A 20,225-nucleotide genomic window follows, 5' to 3' on the forward strand; every position below is an offset into this window, starting at 1 on the left:
GGAAGGAAGGGATGGGAAGGAAAGGATGGATGGATGGGAAGGAAGGGATGGGAAGGAAAGGATGGGATGGGAAGGGAAGGATGGGAAGGAATGGATGGGATGGAGGGGAGGGAAAGGAAGGAAGGAAGGAAGGGATGGGAAGGAAGGAAGGATGGGAAGGAAAGGGAAGGGAAGGGAAGGAAGGATGGGAAGGAAGGAAGGATGGGAAGGAGAAGGAAGGGAAGGGAAGGGATGGGAAGGGAAGGAAAGGGAAAGAAAAAGGAGGGAAAGGAAAGGGAAGGGAAGGGAGGGAAAGGATGGGAAGGAAAGGAAGGAAGGGAAGGAAGGGATGGGAAGGAAAGGATGGGAGGGGAGGGGAGGGAAAGGAAGGGAAGGGAAGGGAAAGGAAGGGAAGGGAAGGGATGGGAAGGGAAGGGAGGGGAAGGGAAAGGATGGGAAGGGAAAGGATGGGGAGGGAAAGGAAGGGAAGGGAAGGGATGGGAAAGGAAATGATGGGAGGGGAAGGGGAAGGGAAGGGAAGGGAAAGGAAAGGAAGGGAAGGGAAAGGAAGGGAAGGGAATTATGCATTATTTCAAAAGCCAATTGTTACACATCTTCACTATTTCTCTCTCTCTTTCTCTCTCTCCAGGTGTGACCTACCTGTCAGTCTCCTGCCTGAAGGGTGAGGCTGTGTGTGTCCCAGGATGAGCAGGCTGTCTTGCAGGGTGTGGTCGCTGGGCTCTCCGGGGCGGCTGGACGGTTCCTACGGAAAGGGAAGCTTGGGAGTGATTTTGCCTCCGAAAAAATAAAGAATTTGGGTGTTCATAACCCCATGACTGTTGACTTCCTACAAGAATACATCACCAAGCTGCAGGAGTGGAACAAAAAGTGCCTGCTACAATTCACGGAAGAAAAATGTAAAGTCCTGCACCTTGGGAGGGGATATCCAGCACACCAATACCACATGGGAAGCACTCCACTATCCACCACAGAGGCAGAGAAAGACCTGGGAGTGTATGTTACCAGGCTACCAGTGAAGGGATATCCAGCACACCAATACCACATGGGAAACACTCCACTATCCACCACAGAGGCAGAGAAAGACCTGGGAGTATATGTTACCAGGCTACCAGTGAAGGGATATCCAGCACACCAATACCACATGGGAAACACTCCACTATCCACCACAGAGGCAGAGAAAGACCTGGGAGTATATGTTACCAGGCTACCAGTGAAGGGATATCCAGCACACCAATACCACATGGGAAACACTCCACTATCCACCACAGAGGCAGAGAAAGACCTGGGAGTGTATGTTACCAGGCTACCAGTGAAGGGATATCCAGCACACCAATACCACATGGGAAACACTCCACTATCCACCACAGAGGCAGAGAAAGACCTGGGAGTGTATGTTACCAGGCTACCAGTGAAGGGATATCCAGCACACCAATACCACATGGGAAACACTCCACTATCCACCACAGAGGCAGAGAAAGACCTGGTAGTACAGGTTACCAGGCTACCAGTGAAGGAAAAATCCGTGCCTATCGCAGCGGACAGGTGAGGTACCAAATCTAACGTGTCATAACCTAAACTAAACTAATGCAGGTAATTCTTTACAAGAGGTCCGCCTCCCCCTCCCTAAAATGGGGAAAATTCCCTACTCCCGAAAGTTTAGGGAAACTTCCCGTCCTGTTATCGCCGTTTGGCGATGTGAGGAAATAGAGGAAAATGAGAGAGGGTGAGAAGTGGAGAGAGGTGGAAGAGTGGAGAGGAAGGAATAAGGGAGAGGTTTACTATTGCAAAGGCCATTTGTCGTCGGGAATGTTATGACAGTACGGTCAGAGAGGTCACCAAATCCATCAGGCCGGCCTACAGTCGTCTGAAGGCGTCCTTGTTCAGAGCCATGAGTGTGTCCCACACAGGAGGGAGGTACGTACGAAGGCAAAAGGCAGACGGTTAAGGAAGTTGATGCAGGGAAGACGTTGAGGCGGACGAACGACCGAGAGCCCGAGGTGTTTATAGACCCTGACGGTGTAAGGTCCGTTGAAGTTGTGTTCTTACGTGTTATAGTGCTCCACATGTTGTACTTGTATGTATGTCAAGCAGTCGGACACCTGACGGTGTATTATAATGTGTTATACTGATCCGTGTATTGTCTTTTGTACTCGACTGGACAGTAATCAGTTATCACTGATGTATAAACGCAGTGATGAGAATAGATGATTCTCGGAGTGTGATGGTTACATGTACTTCATACTGACAGGTTTGATCCATAAAACTAGAGACCACATCAGACAGGCGGGACTTTCCTTAACAATCAACTGACTGCGGTTACACGTCCCGCGCTGCATATTTCTGACACCTTACACCGTGTGTCCAATATATTTAAACTACTCCAACCTAACTTTACATAGCCTTCTAATGGGGTGGGGGGGCTTCACCCCTCTCGACCCCCCCCCCCTCTGCTATGAAGACTGAGTGAAATTGCGTGGTTTCTGTACGTGGCAAAAATCCCTTGAATATATTTAACCCTTAAACACATAACCTATTAAATTATACACCAACACATGTGGGGGTCCTTGCGGACCCCAACTTTTAAAAAATGAAAAAAATACTTCTAATTGTATTTTATTCAAACTAAAAGCAGCATGGGCAATGGCAAACTTAATCCTGTTTCTGGAGAAACAAATATATGTAAAGATTGATAAGTAAGTATTAGATTGGATAGCCCCCAAAATCTCCAAAACTCATGAAAAATAATACACCTGTTCACAATACATTTTGTATCAGGCCCTCCCATGCAAGTACTCCCATGTAGCGTGTCCCAAGTACAGCCTGGGAGTGTGGGATGCAGCTGATGTACCCCTAGCATTCTGGCACCACTGCTAGTTCTGAGGCAAGCTATCAAAAAAGTTGATATTTTATTAGTGCAAAAAAAAAGTCTGGATTATTTTTGTACAAATGTACATTAGTACAGTTGCAATTCATAGAAAATTATTACTTACATTTGAGTAATTTGCAGAGAGCCTCCTTATACAAGTAAAGCACACACTGCGGCTTTTCCTAACATCATTCCGCGGAGGACACTTCCTGCACCGTACTATGCAGGAGCTGATATTGAACAACACCGCCTGCTCCACTGCTCCATTAGGACGCTGAACATCAATGGGGATGTTGCAGACGGTGGATATGAAGGATTGCAAGGGGAACTGAGGTGAACCAGTTCTCCACAGTTACGTTCCTGTTGGTGTTATGATATGGTCTACGGAGTCAGCTCCTTCGTCAGGCAGTGTCCCATGCCCAGGTTTCCTTGAGCTGGTGGATCTCCTTCCCAAGTACGGTTTTGGCCCCAATAGGTACTCCCTTGTGTTGTCAACTATAAGGACAAGTTTCAGTCCATACTTGGCAGGCTTATTGGGAATGTACATTTTGACGGTCAGCGCCTATATAGATATATATAATAGAAATATATATATATATATATATATATATATATATATATATATATATATATATATATGTATATTATATATATATATATATATATATATATATATATATATATATATATATATATATATATATATATATATATTCTTTTTTTTTTTTGGGGGGACTCGTGTAATACAGCGTTGTATTACGTATACACATACATGGGGTCGAAACGGGCACCAATCGCTTCTACACTGGACACGGAAAGAGCGAGAGCTGCATGCACACAACATCGACAACATCAAAGAGAACAGAAAAGCTATCAGACATCACAGCTGTCTGGCGCCAATGAGGCGGCTGTGTTAACATTGAGAAAATATAGTGGGGTCCGATCCGACCCCCGGATGTGTTTAAGGGTTAAACACTGCAAGAAAGTGAACACTGTGCAGCAGCTACTTGAAAACTGAGCAAACACAAAATCTTTCTCACTTTTGAATATAAAAATTTCACTCCTGGCAACCTCTGTGGTGTTGGGCTCCAAAACATATTTTTCCAAGAAAAGGCATCGTCCATGTTGCAGCTTGCTCCTGAAAAGAAAAGAAAAAAAAAAAAAAAAAGCTTATAAGAATAGTGCCATCACTCTCTTAATTAGTCTTTATCCCAATTCCTGATTCAAGCCGTGAAAGGAAATATATAAATCCTTAAATATATATTAAACAAATAAGTAAAAATATACAACTTTACGAAACAAATAAGTAGAGTTTTTACAGTAAACTGGTTTATGAAGAATTCAGCCAAGAAAAACTGGACAGCAGCTGACATATATAAATATATAAATCCTTAAATATATATTGAACAAATAAGTAAAAATATACAACTTTACGAAACAAATAAGTAGAGTTTTTACAGTAAACTGGTTTATGAAGAATTCAGCCAAGAAAAACTAGACAGCAGCTGACAAGAGCATGGAAGGAGGAAGACCAAGCTTCTGTTTACCTCCTCACCTGGACCTTCCAAGCATTGAGAAAGTTGAGCAGCATGACTGTGCCCATCGCACTGTCTCCCTCCTCCACAAGCTTGATGAGCAGCACAGTGGTCGGCAGGTCACTGGGGGAACACAACACTGCTACTACAATGGGTCGCCTTGTGCAGCAAAGAGTTGCATGCCCAGTCTCTGCCATGATGAGGTCAGTGCTGAGTCAGAGGGCAGGAGAATAGCAGAGTAGATTATTCAGTAATAATATATCCAAAAATAATGATTTTTTTCCCAAAAATTTACTATTGTGTATGTACACAGTACCTCAAGTAAGCTTACACACACATGTTAGACCTTCAGTACACTCTTGTGCATCTAATAGTGACCCAACACTGCAGGAGCATATAATTTTGGTGACTTTTGTTGTTAAGGATATTCTGAAACCAATCAGAGAAAACTAATTCAAAATATCTGTACAGGAAAAGGAAAACCTGTCATATGGAAAGGCTCATATCTGAAGGAAGCAATGGCTAGGTCAGGTTAATGAAGGTATTCTTCCACTTGTTGGCCTTCACCAGTCAAGGTGTGAAGCATGTCTTACACACCACACTTTTCATCCCCTGCATCACCAGCTAACATGAGCCCTACTACTACGTACCAAATTTCCATGAAGAGTTTGACAAAGCCGGCACCCGAAAGGAAGGGCTGAGAGACGCTTCTTCATCTTGCTGTCCTTCATCTTCCACCTTTGATTAGATAGTTAGTGTAGCTTGTCACAAACAGCCTCGTAAGAACCATCAGGTCTGCTGTTGTTTGTTCTTCCTTTGTGTTCTCCAGCTCCAGGGCCCCAAGTGAGCTGTGAGTGGAGGAAACAGACATCATGCTTCTTACTACTGCACCAGACACTCAAACTTTGCATATTGCATTGCTCCAGATGCCCTGCCCCCTCCCTCACCAAGGCCTACCCTCCTTTCATCTAAGCAATCAGCTCCCTTAGCTATGGACAGGGGCTTCAGCCTAGTGTATGGTGACTATAGCTGCTGTACATCTTCCTTCATCAGCTTTAAACTTGCAGAATATTCTTAAAGCAATGCAGAGATGCTTTGAAGGGAGGCAGACGCATCACGCCTCTTGTTACCCCACCAAGCTGTCCCGTCAGGCACTAAACATCCCATTTTGCTGTCCTGGTACTTATTGACACTCAGAAAGACATGGAAATGGCACTAAGGAAACAGGTACAAAAGACTAGTTTGGCTGTGACCCGACCAACTCACACGCAACTTTCCATTCAAAATCACCCGTGCTGTTCATGGTACTCCTGATCAGCACCTTCATACCTTTCATCAGTAAACCCTGGACCAGCCTTCTTACTATTGTTTCTCTTATAGCTTACACTCTCTCAGGATGGAAGCATCAACATGTCTGGAACTTTAACGATTCTTTGGCAATTCCTCCTGTCTGTTCGGGAGCATGTTGTGACAATTCAACTTTATCTTTATCTTCCTTTTTGATGATTTGGCACTTGGTTGTTCTCTTTCCTTACAAATAGGAAGAAAATTAATTATGCTTCTACAATGGACACTCACACTAGCACGTCCTCCTCTGTTGTGTGGGAGGTGAGGTAGCGCAGCTGTGGCCAGGGATTTGGTTGTTGTCCCATTGCTCATAGGCATTGCAGGACCACCACCTCCTGGACCAGCTCAGTCAGGAGGTTATGTCGCTCACTCTGGAGAGAAGAGTAAAAAGCAGCTTCATTTGAAAGGGTTAAACATGGTGAGTGAAGCTTTCCAGTGAACAAAATGGCTTGAGAAAGGTAATATTTATGGAGTAGAGAAGTTCTTGTACTAGTAAAAATGGTTGCAACATTACAACAATGGATACAGATACAAAAATAATATAAATGGATGCATTCATTCATCAATACACAGACAGATGGATACATGAAGAACATAATTAAATATAGAACCATAGATAGATATTGATAGACAGAGATGGACTGAAAAATATCCGGGTTGGCATAACACCCCCCTCCCCCTTCCCCCCCATAAAAAAAAGGAAATCAGTTAAAATTTCCCTAAAAGAACATGTTTTCTTTTAATTTATGTATATGTTGGTGGCCTCCCGAGTCTATGTTCTGGTTGATGTGTTGATATAAACAAGCTTGGGAATGATCCTTGTCTTTTAAACCCGACCCACTGCCTTATGTTGGGTTTTACTGACTTTTTGTATTGTTGTTTTTATCATTTTTATTCTTCATATTAAAAAATAAATCAGTCAAAATTGGTGTCATGTTTAGAGAACCAAAAGGTCATTTTCTGTAGAGTATAAATTAACACAGACCAGCCTGCACCTTGGATCAAGTGTCTGCTCTTCACTTTATAATAATCTTTTCACTCTAAATCACACTTGAACCTCAATTTCCTAGATATTGGATTTCCCAGTAGACAAAATCTTGGGTCCTCAAGACATGTGCCCGGCTGTGTTCAGCCTTTTCTGACCCAGTCTGGGCATCAAAACAAGTCCAGCCGTACATCAGATTCCGTCCCCTGGTCAGTTTCTGCCGCCTGGACATATCAGTATGTTGTTGTCTCATGCAGCCACGCTTTGACCTGCTGTTGTTCTGGAATGGCATTTTGGCTGTACTCAGCTGATTGACAATCTAGGCTGGCTCTCTCCTCACCTGCCGGGGCCTGTGTGGGCTAACAGGTGAACCGAACACAGCTGAGACTTGTAGTGTGGAGATAATTGGGTAGACTCATTCCACCCTTGCTCACCTCACGTGCTAGCAGACTAGCAGCTGCTGGATCTATGCTTGTATAGCAGACTGTAGGTCTATAAACTATAGGTAGAGTATCATGAGTAGTGCTACAGCTTGAGTGCCACAGGCAATGGAGGGGAATGATTGGGAGGGCTGGCCCAACCAACCCCCATCCTCCCTCCTGCCAGCACATGAGGGCAGTGGTGGGCTGTAGGGGTGCAGAAACAATGAGTAAACAAGTCACTCCATGGCAGGATATTTAAAATGTCACCTCATTGCTTAATGACATATTACTAATATTATTGGCCTGGTTGTCGTAGGTGTGAGGTAGGTTGCATACCTCCAAACTTGAGGACTGCCTGTAATGGCCGCAGAGAACGCAGCAAACACTGCACATCTGCTGCTGACACTGTTCACAGGTATCAACTGCTGCTTAGGATTATCATTCAGTTCCTTCATTATTAAATTCTTATAGAAAACATTCATTGGAAATACTTCACAGTAGTACAGTGTGCTTAAGCACCTGGAGCTGAAAAAAAATTGCAGACACTTGGTGTCACTGTCCATGGTTGACATGTATTGGAAGTTTTCAAATAACTTGTTTTTGTTAATTTTTCTTAAATGTGGTGCTCGGGTGTGTGGCACTGCCAGACCCAGGGTGCCAGACAAGTATATTCCTGCCCGGACTTTTGGCCTTCCCACCATTACTCCGGGAAATGGAGAGTCCAGTCCAACACTTTGTAATGGATTCTTTCAACTCATTTACATGTTAACATAATGAAAAAAAACAAAAAAAAAAAACAATAAAACTCAATAACCCCCCAAGAGAGTGTTTTTTATATTCCAGGTTTTTTTTTCCTGCAAAGACAGATATAGATAGATATATTGATGATAACTGAATGTATTTATTAGAGATATGACAGACTAGCAAAAGATAGATATATTGATAACTGAATGTATTTATTAGAAATATGACAGACTGGCAGACATATATATTGATAACTGAATGGATTTAGAGATATGACAGACTGGCAAAAGACAGATATATTGATAACTGAATGTATTTAGAGATATGACAGACAGATATATTGATAACTGAATGTATTTAGAGATATGACAGACAGATATATTGATAACTGAATGTATTTAGAGATATGACAGACAGATATATTGATAACTGAATGTATTTAAAGATATGACAGACAGATATATTGATAACTGAATGTATTTAGAGATATGACAGACAGATATATTGATAACTGAATGTATTTAGAGATATGACAGACAGATATATTGATAACTGAATGTATTTAGAGATATGAGAGACAGATATATTGATAACTGAATGTATTTAAAGATATGACAGACAGATACATTGATAACTGAATGTATTTAGAGATATGACAGACAGATATATTGATAACTGAATGTATTTAGAGATATGAGAGACAGATATATTGATAACTGAATGTATTTAAAGATATGACAGACAGATACATTGATAACTGAATGTATTTAGAGATATGACAGACAGATATATTGATAACTGAATGTATTTAGAGATATGAGAGACAGATATATTGATAACTGAATGTATTTAAAGATATGACAGACAGATATATTGATAACTGAATGTATTTAGAGATATGACAGACAGATATATTGATAACTGAATGTATTTAGAGATATGACAGACAGATATATTGATAACTGAATGTATTTAAAGATATGACAGACAGATATATTGATAACTGAATGTATTTAGAGATATGACAGACAGATATATTGATAACTGAATGTATTTAGAGATATGACAGACAGATATATTGATAACTGAATGTATTTAAAGACATGACAGACAGATATATTGATAACTGAATGTATTTAGAGATATGACAGACAGATATATTGATAACTGAATGTATTTAGAGATATGACAGACAGATATATTGATAACAATGTATTTAAAGATATGACAGACAGATATATTGATAACTGAATGTATTTAAAGACATGACAGACAGATATATTGATAACTGAATGTATTTAAAGACATGACAGACAGATATATTGATAACTGAATGTATTTAAAGACATGACAGACAGATATATTGATAACTGAATGTATTTAGAGATATGACAGACTGTCAAAGGCATACACAGCTAGAGTCACACATGTAAAGGCCAAGCCACTCACTTCTATGAGGGGGTCTGCATGACAGCAAGGGACTGGGCAGGCAAGACATGGCACTGGTCTTTGCTGCTGTGGTCAGAGGGGCTGGGTGGTGCCCACCTGTTGGGCACAAAACACAGTTACTGGCACCATGCTTCCATTATCTTTAATCTAACATAACACTCTCTCTTCTACTGTTGTTGGTGTTGTATCTCCATCATATCATATTTGCCACTCTTGTTTTGTACTGCTGGGGACAGAATGACATGCAAATATAGGTACATGAGCAAGGCCAAAGGCATGGGAACAGATCCTTGGAGACAAAAATAACATCTCATGATCTAGGGAAAGGGAAAGATCACCCATTGAAACATGCATACTCATTCTTCATTCAAGTCTGAGAATTTACAAGCTTTCCCTCAATTGAAAACTTATATCAGAGTATTTGTGTTACATTTGATACAACATTTACCGTTAAATTACACTGTCCTTCAATCTTTCCTCCATTAAAAACTAAAGTATCGACTATCTTGCTAACAATCATCTCCAGTGACTTGATTATGCACCTTGCATTTCATGACAATCAAATTAATCACAATGTTTACACCACAAAGTCACCAGTGAAGGATCAACCCTCATGGAACTCAGTCACCTGAGACAAGACTGGAAGCAGCTTCTCAAGTTCCTGATTTATGGAGTATGAGACACAAGCAAACAAGGGACAAGCCTCATTCTTCAGTGCAATGTCACTGAGCTGAGCAAGACTTGCCTTACATTCAAGGACTAACTAAAACATTAGACTAATAATGGGTTTAAAGCATGATATTAACAAGTCATGTGTGAAGACAGGGCAAAGGTGTGAGTTCACCACAGAAGGTACATGGAATGTCTCAAGCTAAGTGTATGCTTGCATGCATGTGTGTGTGTGTGTATGTGTGTGTGTGTGTGTGTGGTTGCTTCAGATACTGCCTCACCTTCTCACAGGTAATTACCAGGTCCACCGTCAGCTGCCCGGCACTCACTGTTGGCTGCAAAATGCAAGAAGAGGAGCAAGTTCAGTGAATTCAATGAAGAACACAACAAATGATTGGTAGATTGGTTGCTTCAAGTTGATGGATAAAAAACTTGATCGTTGCTAATTTACTGAAAGATCGCCTACGTTAGCATTCAACAGACGAAAGTCACTACCATTCCATTTATGGAGAACGTACTGAACCTTATATGAGATGGAATATTAAAAACACCCACGAAGAACAACTTAAAGGTGACAACACTGGGGAGGAAAGTGTTTGTGGATACAATACACTAATCTAATGTTATTCTGGATGAGGAAGGAGCACTGGCTTAGCTGGACTTTGATAGTACTAGCTTATTTCACTACTACTGGAATTGATATCAAGGGTACAAAAATGAGGCTACCAATTTCTGATAAATTATATCATTCTAAACCAAGAACAATATAGATTCCTTGTCAACAAATTGTATTCTTAACCCGGGATCATGTTTCTTATTGGTCCCTCTAAGCGAGAAAAATGAGAAAAAACCATCACTCACACAAAGCACTTCATAATATATATCAAAGCATTTGTGATCAGTTTATGTATCATCTATTTTGAGGGGTTTATATCATGGCACAAATTTGGCCCGTCGCTGCCACATGGTAAAGCCACAAATTTGGCCCGTCGCTGGTACATGGTAAAGCCACAAATTTGGCCCGTCGCTGCTACACGGTAAAGCCACAAATTTGGTCCGTCGCTGCTACACGGTAAAGCCACAAATTTAGCCTGTCGCTGCTACACGGTAAAGCCACAAATTTAGCCCGTCACTGTTACATGGTAAAGCCACAAATTTGGCCGGTCACTGCTACACGGTAAAGCCACAAATTTAGCCTGTCACTGCTACATGGTAAAGCCACAAATTTAGCCCGTCGCTGCTACACGGTAAAGCCACAAATTTGGCCCGTCACTGCTACACGGTAAAGCCACAAATTTGGCCCGTCACTGCTACACGGTAAAGACACAAATTTGGCCCGTCACTGCTACACGGTAAAGACACAAATTTGGCCCGTCACTGCTACACGGTAAAGACACAAATTTGGCCCACCACTGCTACTGGGTTAATGCATGTAGGCTTAAAGACAAAAACTGAGACCCACTTAATTGGCCACATAGGAATTACTATACTGTACATGGTAAAGTTTTGTAAACACAGGAGCAAATTTAAAATGGCATACTATTGAGAACACATATAACACTGGGTCAAGGCACTGACTCGCCAAGATCAAGCTGTACTTGGTACAAACACTCTGCTAAGGACACTGAGTGAAATTGCGTGTTTCTGTACGTGGCAAAAAATCCCTCGAATATATTTAAATTATTCCAACCTAACTTTACATAACCTTATAATGGGGGGATTCACCCCTCTCGACCCCTCCCCCCCCCTTCTATGGACACTGAGTGAAATTGCGTGGTTTTTGTACGTGGCAAAAAATCCCTCAAATATATTCAAACTACTCCAACCTAGCTTTACATAACCTTTTAATTGGGGGCTTCACCCCTCTCGACCACCCTTTGCTAGAAAGACAGTGAAATTGTGCAGTTTCCGTTTGATACGTAAGTAGATTAAGAATAGAGTAAGGAGTATTTATAAGTTATACATTACTGTTAAGTTTTCTTTGTAGGCGCCCCAAAAAGTAACTCAATAATAACAGGGAATCCAAATCCCTTCTAGGAGATTTAATACCATTATAGTTTTGTATGTTTCTGCAATAGGATTGTATTGTAAGTTTGAGCTACATGTATGTAGCTTGGAGAGGATTCCTCTCAGACGAGGGCGCTGAGACTCAAGGAGCAATGTAGAGTTGTCAATAAATATTAAGTGCCTCCACACGTATCCTCCAGACTGACACCACGGACACGTCCATGAGGATGGGATATAACCAGTTACTACAAGCTATTACAGGTCTGCACTGGTGCTGTGACCAGTAAGCAAATGCTGTTAGGCCACAAACACAACACCGTACGTGGCAAAAAATCCCTTGAATATATTTAACCCGGAAGCAGCGGGGGTCATGTTTCTTAATGGTCCCTCCTTGCGAGAAAAAATCACCCCTCATACAAACCATTTCTTAATACGTATATATCAAAGCATTTGTGATCAGTTTATGTATCATCTATTTTGGGGGTTTATATCATGGCACAAATTTGGCCCGTCGCTGCTACACGGTAAAGCCACAAATTTGGCCCGTCGCTGCTACACGGTAAAGCCACAAATTTGGCCCGTCGCTGCTACCAGGTTATACTACCCAACCTAACCTTACATAACCTTCTAACGGGGGCTTCACCCCTCTCGACCCCCCCCCTCTTCTATGGACAATGAGTGAAATTGCGAGGTTTCCGTATGTGGCAGAAAATCCCTCAAATATATTTAAACTACTCAAACCTAACCTTACATAACCTTCCAACGAGGGGCTTCACCCCTCTCGACCCCCCCTCTGCTATAAACACTGAGTAAAGTAACAAGGTTTTTGAACGTGGCAAAAAATCCCTCTAATATATTCAAACGGTAAATCTTGGGAGTAGCGGCTCCAAGTGGGTGCGCGTTTAGGGCACGGTGTGGTGGTAATTACAACATTTCCAGCAGGTACGACGGGGTTTTGACAAGTGGACAGGCGTGTTTATGTCACAAGGTAGTATATTTCCACGCAGGCTCTTCCCTTTCTTCACCCTGGAGCTCGCAGTCTCATCGCCCATCAACTTCGAAGAAATCGTGAGGCCGGCGTGGAAATATACACCCTTGTGACATAAACACGCCTGTCCGCTTGTCAAAACCCTGTCGTACCTGCTGGAACTGTTGCAATTACCACCACACCGTGCCCTAAACGCTCACCACCCGCTAGGAGCCGCCAGGAATGCGAAGTTGCAGTTGGGGGGCTAAGGTAACCTATGACCAACTCAGTCATTTTATGACCAACTCCAAACTGGCGAGCGAAGCGAGCCATTCAGCGGGGGGTTTTTAAAACTCACCTTTTTTAGGGGCATTTTTAAGGCCTAAGTAGGGACATTTATGAGTCTCAGATGCTTTTCATTTGCATTTAAGAGTATAATAATTTTGGTCATGGGGGCGGCTGCTCTCCCAGGGTCATTAAGTCATTCTGCGTACCCTTGTCTAAAGTGTCATTTGTTGATATTGTTACTGTTGTGTTGCTGCCACTGCCAGTAATGGCTTATGGCTCAAGGGGTTTGTCGTTAGTGGAGCAGGTGAACTTGTGAAGTAACTTTGTAAGGCCAGTTTTGTCTGAACTTTGTCTTTGCTGGTAAGTGTTATGTTTGATCAACTAAGCAGGTACAAAGAAACTACACGTATGAACATGTGAACTTTATGGCAAGCTGCAAATATTTTCATTGTTACAGTATTTCTGGGAATACAAGTAAATAATTTAAGATGTACATGTACTCAACAAATGGCAGAGGACTGGTCTTGCCAGTCAGACCCCACCCCATGCAAGACTAAGACTTCATTTAAGAATTATAATGCTTGTAGAAACTGTACAAGCAAGGAAATAAATAAAAATAATGGCATAAATTACATCAGCATATATATATATATATATATATATATATATATATATATATATATATATATATATATATATATATATATATATATATATATATATATATATATATATATATATATATATATATATATATATATACTCCCTTGGGCCATAGAGGCCCATGCTTACCTAAAAAAAGTTTTAAATTTTTTTTTTACCTTCTCTAAAAATATTTGACCACCTATTAAGGGAGCGTCAGGCCGAAAATGGAGTGTTTTTGATGAAAAGCCTCTTTTTTCTTTTTTTTATTGCTAAAATAGGGATGTGGTGTGGGCAACATTCTCACCAAATTTCGTGCCGGTACGGAGTTTCTATCTTTACTTATTTTACTTAAATAGATGGAAATGTTCAAGTAGCGGCAATCTAACTTACAGGTAGTACAGCTATTTTGAAGCTTATTAACCTGGCAGTATTGGACCTTTTGGATTTTTTCTGTTTTCAACAACAATATTTATGTCTTTAGAAGCATCTGACAACTGTACACCCTTCCCAGAGATGCCTATCCTATCTGCAGGGCATCAGAAGTCAGATGAACGCAGATGAGTAAAGAGGATTTATCACCGCGTCTATCTGCCATTCATTTCTTGCTTGGTCGGAAGCATGGGTGGAGTTACGAAATCTGCCCAGCATCGACGCGGGAACCTGGAGAAGGCCAGGGAAGCAAAAAGGAAGAAAGACCAAGAAAGGAGAAAGAGAAATAGGAGTGAGAATGAAACTGATAACTCGTCACCCACGCTGGCCACTGCACCCTCCACCCCCTCCACCTCCACCCCTACATTGTCAGAGATGTCTAGTGCCAAGAGGAGGAAAGTGATGCTTGCATCTCCGAGCCTTGTGTGTCTGTGGACAGAGAATGTATCATCATTGAGAAAAGGGAACTAGAAGAGGCTGCAGCAAATTTGTCTTGTGGTAAATGTTATGGAAAAGTGAAACTGTGTTTAGGCCAACATGATTTGGACAGTAAAGTTGTTATTATGTGTGATAACTGTGATGGAAAACAAAATTTGAAAATAAATGAAACCCCTTTGACAAAAATGATGGTGTACAGTAATATGGAGATGGGCAGTGGGTATGAGGGATTTCATAAATTACTGAGTAACTTGTGTATGAAGCCACTGTATGAAAGATATTTCAAGTATTCCACAGAAGTAGCTGACGCTGCCAAGAAAAGAGCAGAAAGTGTATTACAGTTGTGTGCTGATGCTGTAAAGAAACATTATTTGGAAGAACTGAAGATGGGCCCTGATGAAGATGGTGTATATGACATAAGAGTGACTTTTGATGGGTCATGGCAGAAACGAGGCCACACCAGCTTACTTGCAGTCTGTGCTGTTATTGAGGCAGAAACTGGACTTGTCGTTGACTATGTGACTGTGAGTAAGTTCTGTGAGAAGTGCACTAAAAAGGAAAGTTCTTTGAAGAGAAAAAAAATAAATCAAGAACAATATAATGAGTGGCTAGTGGGGCACCGTGATGAGTGTCAGAGAAACTATTCAGGCAGTTCTGGTGGTATGGAAGCTGCCGGGGCAGTGGTGTTATTCGGTAGAAGCCTTGAAAAGAAACTGAGATACACAGTATTCATATCAGATGGTGACAGCTCAGCTTACGATGCAGTGTTGAAAATGAACGACGGTGATGGGCCATACGGTGATGTAAAGATTGCTAAAGGGGAATGCGTGAACCATATGTCTAAAAGACTGGGTACTGCACTAAGAAAGCTGCGAGCTGAAGCTGTAACAGAAAAGAAAACACAAACTGGCAGAGTGATTAGAATGAAGGACATGGGTGGCAAAAGGAAATTGACAGACAATGTAATAAAAAAGCTGACGCAGTACTATGGCATTGCTGTCAGAAGAAACATGAATGGAACAGTGGAAAACATGAGACAAGATATTTTGTCAACTTTTTTCCACTGCACCTCAACGGACGAGGCTCCCAGGCATTATCTCTGTCCTAAGACACAGGATAGCTGGTGTTTTTATCAAAGAGCAATAGCCAACAATGAAACACCCCCTAGCCACAAGACAATGAAGGTCAGTTTTGTTCTCAATGACGAAATGAGACAGAAGGTGTATGCTGTGTACAAAAGACTTACTTCAGACAAACTGTTGAGTGGGTGTTTGCTTGGCAAAACACAGAATGCCAACGAACATCTCCACTCTCGGGTGTGGAGATATTGCTCGAAATATAAAAACGCAAACAGCAATACATTGGTGTTCGCAGTAGCACAAGCTGTGTGTGACTACAATGTAGGGTATGGGGAAAGTCACTTGGGTCCACTCCTAGGTTGTCCTGTGTCAAAAATAACGCAGAAACACCTTGAAACCCGTGACAGAAAACGTGAGGCCGTGCGGGCACGGAAAACCAAGCAGCGTAGGCAGGAACTCAACAGGGAGTACAGCGCGGGGGACTTTTAAATGTCCGCCCTCAAGTTAAACACCCTCCCTTTAATTAAAACACCGTTTTTCTCGGAACTTGTTTTTCCTAGTTTAAAGAAGCATATCTCCCTTAGTTTTTGTGATATCTTAGTGATTTTTTTTTCTGTTTAAGCGGATTTCTTACGTTTTTCTTTTGTATAGTCCAAAATACAGATTATGTTTACTGCAAATTTACTATTATTTTCCTTCTAAGCAAATCAGCAGTTTTTTTAGTACTGACTCATTAAAAAATCACAAATCTGTTCAGATCATCTAGACAAAAAATCTGGAAAATACAAAATATTCAATGAAGTCCTTTCTTTCACTGGGTGAAAACGAAAGCAGCTCAGGTAAGTTGTTTCCTCAGAACGCTCAGTTGAAATTATAGTAAATTTTGAAGGATTTTTCTATGGTAAAATTTCATTATTCAAGGGATGAGTGTGATATCTTCACAAATTAGCACTACTACCAAGGGCTACATTTTATGGTATTAAGCAATGCCATAGCATGGATTTTGATGTCACCTCCATGAGTAATTGACCTGACACTCCGGAGTTGAGGCTCCGGCTGGACCATCCCTGCTCTCCGAATGGACCCTGATCTGATCCCTTCCCACTGTTCCCAGGGCTTCCCTCCTGGACCATCACTCTCTTAAATAAAAAGAAAAAAACCCTTAAACTTTTATTTGACCATCTGAGGTGACCTCAGATGGTCAAATAAAAGCAGTGAGGTGGGTGAGTGGTGAGCGTGTTGTGGTTACGTTCTCGGGGTGCCGAGTTCCAGCCCTACTACAGTCTACAGGCAAACCCTTATTCACTGCCGAGTGTCTTAAAGCTATCCACATGTCACCATCTACTCCACCTGGAGCACATAATGTGCATGGAAGGATTTGGAGGATCACCCAAACATAGCCAGCGCTAACCCCTGCAGGAGGCTGGTTCAAGAGTGATGATACTGAGCCAGTATACAGTTCCGAATAACGCAGTCGGGCCATCCATGCTCCCTGATCCCTCCCCGCCTGTGGCCATTCCTGCCTAAAAAAAAAAAAAAAAAAAACTCAAATTTTTGACCAACTCACTAGGACTTTTTGACCAACTCCGACCAAACATTGGGGGGGGTGACCCCCCCCCCACCCACCCCCGCTCGGGCCATCCCTGGGAGCCGCTATTCCCAAGATTTACCATTCAAACTACTCCAACCTAACTTTACATGACCTTCTAACGGGGGGCTTCACCCCTGGCTGAATGTATGGAATTTCCCTACATCAAGATAAATGTAAAGAATTTCCCTACATCTAGGGTATTTTTCAACCCACATAACTGAAAAACATTTCCTGTTTGCCGCTGTATTCCCCGCACTCCCAAAGGCCGTGAGAGAATGGAAGGAGAGAGAGAGAGAGAGAGAGAGAGAGAGAGAGAGAGAGAGAGAGAGAGAGAGAGAGAGAGAGAGAGAGAGAGAGAGAGAGAGAGAGAGAGAGGAATGTAAGGTAAGTAAGTGAAGAGAAGGAGAGAGGGGGCCCACCCTGCCACACACCCATGGTTGGAATTCACCCCCATGCCCCCTGCCACACACCCATGGTTGGAATTCACCCTCATGCCCACCCTGCCACACACCCATGGTTGGAATTCACCCCCCATGCCCACCCTGCCACACACCCATGGTTGGAATTCACCCCTCATGCTCATCCCGCCACACACCCATGGTTGGAATTCACCCCCCATGCCCACCCTGCCACACACCCATGGTTGGAATTCACCCCTCATGCTCATCCCGCCACATACCCATGGTTGGAATTCACCCCCCATGCCCACCCTGCCACACACCCATGGTTGGAATTCACCCCCCATGCCCGCCCTGCCACACACCCATGGTTGGAATTCACCCCATGCCCACCCTGCCACACACCCATGGTTGGAATTCACCCCATGCCCACCCTGCCACACACCCATGGTTGGAATTCACCCCATGCCCACCCCTGCCACACACCCATGGTTGGAATTCACCCCCCATGCCCACCGTGCCACAGCCCCATGGTTGGAATTCACCCCCATGCCCACCCCTGCCACACACCCATGGTTGGAATTCACCCCCATGCCCACCCTGCCACACACCCATGGTTGGAATTCACCCCATGCCCGCCCTGCCACACACCCATGGTTGGAATTCACCCCATGCCCACCCTGCCACACACCCATGGTTGTAATTAACACCCCATGCCCACCCTGCCACACACCCATGGTTGGAATTCACCCCATGCTCATCCCACACACACCCATGGTTGGAATTCACCCCCATGCCCACCCTGCCACACACCCATGGTTGGAATTAAACCCACATGCCCACCCTGCCACACACCCATGGTTGGAATTCACCCCCCATGCCCACCTTGCCACATACCCATGGTTGGAATTCACCCCCCATGCCCACCCCGCCACACGCCCATGGTTGGAATTCACCCCATGCCCACCCCACACACACCCATGGTTGGAATTCACCCCCATGCCCACCCTGCCACACACCCATGGTTGGAATTCACCCCTCATGCCCACTTGCCACACACCCATGGTTGGAATTCACTCCCCATGCCCATCCCGCCACATACCCATGATTGGAATTCACCCCCCATGCCCACCCTGCCACACACCCATGGTTGGAATTCACCCCCATGCCCACCCTGCCACACACCCATGGTTGGAATTCACCCCCCATGCCCACCCTGCCACACACCCATGGCTGAAATTCACATCCCATGCCCACCCTGCCACACGCCCATGGTTGGAATTCACCCCCCATGCCCACCCTGCCACACGCCCATGGTTGGAATTCACCCCCCATGCCCACCCCGCCACACACCCATGGTTGAAATTCACCCCCCATGCCCACCCAGCCACACACCCATGGTTGAAATTCACCCCCATGCCCACCCCGCCACACACCCATGGTTGGACTTCACCCCCCATGCTCCCCCCGCCACACACCCATGGTTGGAATTCACCCCCCATGCCCACCCTGCCCACTCTGCCACACGCCCATGATTGGAATTCACCCCCATGCCCACCGCCCACCCTGCCACACGCCCATGGTTGGAGTTCACCCCCCACGCCCACAGCCTTCCCCCCACAAATAAAACATCCGTAACAGACAAAAAAAACACGCCTTAAAACACGGCCGCCAGGATTAGAAGGGGTATGTCAGTCAGACAGGCCTATAAAACAGCCTATATCTCCGCCCAGGCTTACCCCCGTGGCACTCCAGGCGGAAAGCAGAACGGTGAAGAGTGCCAAGTGCCAGGCAGACAGTAACAGCCTCCTTCACCATGAATAAACCGAGGAAATCACTTTATAAATCTCCGCTTCGTTTTGAACCGTCTGCCAGTCCGCCATCTTGAAGGACTACTTGTTTTAATGGTACCGATAACAGATTATTGGTACTTGTTTTGGTATCGGACCTGTGTTTTGATGCCGGTATTGAATTGTTGGTTCTAGTTTGGGAACCGTTAATAGAAACCAGTATTGGCGTATTGGTTCTGGTTTGGGTACCGGTACGCTATTATCGGTACCATGTATAGGATATAGCAGGCCCACTCAGAATAGGTACCAGTTCCGTAGTCATTGGTGCCGATAATATTGGTACCTACCACTACTACCACTATTACTACTACTGCTACAAGTATAAGTATATGATGAAAATAGCAACATTAATAATAATAGTAATAATAATAATAATAATAATATAGGCCTAATATATTAGTGAGGTTTATATATACTCTGTGTGTGTGTGTGTGTGTGTGTGTGTGTGTGTGTGTGTGTGTGTGTGTGTGTGTCAGAGATTTATATAGATTTACAAAGAAAATCAGACCACACAGA

At 43.3% G+C, this 20,225-nt stretch overlaps 1 long non-coding RNA gene across 16 annotated transcripts; it reads right to left on the reverse strand.

Moving 5' to 3' along the window:
- Nucleotides 1–476: 476 nt before the first annotated feature.
- On the reverse strand, nucleotides 477–19,743 carry LOC126994276 (uncharacterized). 16 transcript variants are annotated; one of them, XR_007748940.1, is made up of 8 exons: nucleotides 19,599–19,743; nucleotides 10,299–10,352; nucleotides 9,349–9,444; nucleotides 5,980–6,119; nucleotides 5,052–5,249; nucleotides 4,422–4,524; nucleotides 3,907–4,004; nucleotides 480–742 (listed from the first exon to the last, which is right to left on the reverse strand). It is a non-coding gene; the product is annotated as an uncharacterized LOC126994276 (long non-coding RNA). The 16 variants fall into 16 exon arrangements; XR_007748933.1 differs by having other exon boundaries at nucleotides 481–742; nucleotides 4,414–4,611; XR_007748932.1 differs by having other exon boundaries at nucleotides 482–742; nucleotides 4,422–4,611.
- Nucleotides 19,744–20,225: the final 482 nt, after the last annotated feature.

The sequence above is a fragment of the Eriocheir sinensis genome, unplaced genomic scaffold (genome assembly GCF_024679095.1).
Source record: "Eriocheir sinensis breed Jianghai 21 unplaced genomic scaffold, ASM2467909v1 Scaffold766, whole genome shotgun sequence".
NCBI lineage: Eukaryota > Metazoa > Arthropoda > Malacostraca > Decapoda > Varunidae > Eriocheir > Eriocheir sinensis.